At 56.6% G+C, this 2415-nt stretch overlaps 1 long non-coding RNA gene across 1 annotated transcript; it reads left to right on the top strand.

Annotated features, from left to right (window-relative positions):
* The first annotated feature begins 139 nt into the window (after window positions 1-139).
* On the top strand, window positions 140-2048 carry LOC113627725 (uncharacterized). Its single transcript, XR_003435703.1, has 3 exons — window positions 140-260; window positions 830-901; window positions 1385-2048. It is a non-coding gene; the product is annotated as an uncharacterized LOC113627725 (long non-coding RNA).
* The last annotated feature ends 367 nt before the right edge of the window (window positions 2049-2415 follow it).

Genomic DNA, 2415 nt, shown 5'->3' with positions numbered 1-2415 from the left:
CCTAACCTTTGGCCCCGCCCGCCCAAATGAGGGGTGGAGGGCGAAGGAGGTGTGGTGAGCCCCAGAGGCCCGCGCCCGCCCTCTCGTGCTCCACGCGCCCCAACCCCGGGATTTCGGCCGGGCTGGGTGAGGTGGGTCGTGGGCGTCGACGCAGTCCTACCCTCTGCTGACTGCGGGCCGGGCCCTTCCCGAGGGCGGGGCGTGGGTCGCGGAGTGAGTTCTCACGCGCTGCTCGCTCCGCGCTGGGCGCTACAATAGAGGTATCCGGTGTCCCGAGAGCGAGAGGGGGAAAGGGCTTAACGCTGCGGGCAGGGGTGCTGTGGGAGACGCCTAGGTGGGGATTTGCCCTGCAGGCATTCCTGCTTTACTGGTGGGGACTGGCCTTGACCGAGGGAGGAGGTGCGCAGCGAAGCCAGGGAAGTCCTGGGAGCTGGGGTTGAGGAGGCGTGTGCCGGGGAGTCTGGGCTTTGTGGCCTGGGCGGCTGGCGCTTCTGAGCGTTCACGGTGCCCTACACCGGGAGCACCAACCCATGGTCACCAGCCCCCGACAGAGCCAGGCCTGGGGGTTGGAGTGCGGAGGGGGTCCAGCACCCTCGAGTACAGAGGGGAGCCCCATACCCACTACATAGGTGGAAACCCACCTACAGAGGGAAGAGCTATGAGGGTGCAGGGAGTGTGCCGGACGGTGGGCGGCGCCACCTGTGCGGGACGCACCGGAAGAACCTGAGTTGGGAGCGCGGACTGCTAGGGGTTGGGGTAGTGGGGGGAGGGGCAGGCCAGGGGAGGGACCTGTAGCCAGGTGATCAAGGAGCTTGGACTTCGTCCCAAGGACAACGTGGCGCCCAAGGAGCGTTTGCTGCTGGCTGAGACCTGCTCACATGAGGCTTTCAGAGAGCTCCAGGTGCCAAAGGGCATGGAAGGAAAAAGAACAGGAGTGGGGGGTGGGGAATGGTCAGGTGTCCAATCCTAGTCCTGGAATGGAAGAGGTGGGGGCAGAGAAGTGGGCTGGGCCTTCCCGGTTTGCCCCCCAGACCCACCTTCCTCCGTCCCCATGGCCTGCGCTCTAGGCCGCATCGGTGGCCCCATCCCCCACTCTCCCCTGGCTTCCGGGTGAGTTTGGAAGCCAGCCCAGAGGTTGGGGAATTTCCCCAGCTCCCTCCCGGCTGGGCACAGACCTCTCCTCTCCCTGAGGTCCTCTCCCTGAGGTCCTCTCCCTGAGGCCCCAGTCCCTACCCTGAGGCCCTTTCTACCCTCTTAGGGCTCTGAGGCCAGCCCCTACCCGGGTCTTCACCACCCTGTTGGTTTCGCCTACCCCTTGCCTGCACCTTGGTAAATGGACCTTTTATAAAAGTCCTTTTCTCTCTTTGCACCTTTCTCCTGCCAGGACGCTGACTTCCTCCAAGTCAAGGAAGAGAGAGGAGGCAAAGACGGCACCCAGTGGTCACCTGGACCCCCTACTGTCACTGGGAAACAGGTGAACAGGCCAGGAGAGCAGGTGTGCAGGGGTCAGCTGTTGAGAGTTTGATGCGGAACGATGGAGAGACCTGGGGACACTCAGGTGAGCTGTTCGGGACAGAGCTAGGGGCAGCTGGAGGCCTCATCAGGTGTGGGTGATACTTGGAGCCAGAGGGAGGGTAGAAAGAACAAGGTAGACTAGCCAGGAATCCACAGTGAGGACTGGAAAGGAAACCCAAGGAGGGGTGAGGCCACAGTCTCCCCAAGGTTGCATTGAATGCAACCTGTAAGAGTAGCTACAGGATTTTTTTTTTTTATAACTATGTGAACCTATCCTGAAATCCATGAGGAAAATAAAGGTGCAAGAATAATTAGCCTGCAAGTACTTGAACAGACATGTCTCCAAAGAAGATAACCAAGTGGTCAACAAGCACGTGGAAAGATGCTCAACATCATTAGTCATTAAAGAGATGCCAGTCCAAACCACAGTGAGGCGCCACTTCACACCTGTTAGCATGACGACTATCAAAAAATAATAATAATAATCAGTGTTGGTGGGAATGTCTGTGGAGAACTGAACCCGATGCATTATTGGTGGGAATGTAAAATGGTGCAGCCTCCATGGCAAACAGTACGGCAGTTCCTCAAAAAATTAAAAATAGAACTACCATACAATCCAGCCATTCCACTTCTGAATATATGCCCAAAAGAATTGAAAGCAGGGACTCGAATAGATATTCGTACACCTGTGTTCATAGCAACGTTTTTTACAATAGCCAAAAGGCGGCTGCACCCCAAATGTCCTTCAGTGGATAAATGGATAAGCGAAATGTGGTCCATCCTTACAATGGAATATTATTCAGCCTTAAACAGGAAAGAACATGGATGAGCCTTTAGGACATTGTGCCAAGTGAATTAAGCCAGTCTCAAAAAAGCAAATTCTTTATGATTCCACTTCTA

The sequence above is a fragment of the Aethalodelphis obliquidens genome, unplaced genomic scaffold, assembly GCF_003676395.1.
Source record: "Aethalodelphis obliquidens isolate GAN/ISIS:26980383/991018 unplaced genomic scaffold, ASM367639v1 scaffold21, whole genome shotgun sequence".
Taxonomy (NCBI): domain Eukaryota; kingdom Metazoa; phylum Chordata; class Mammalia; order Artiodactyla; family Delphinidae; genus Aethalodelphis; species Aethalodelphis obliquidens.
This window is presented reverse-complemented; position numbering and strand designations above follow the sequence as displayed.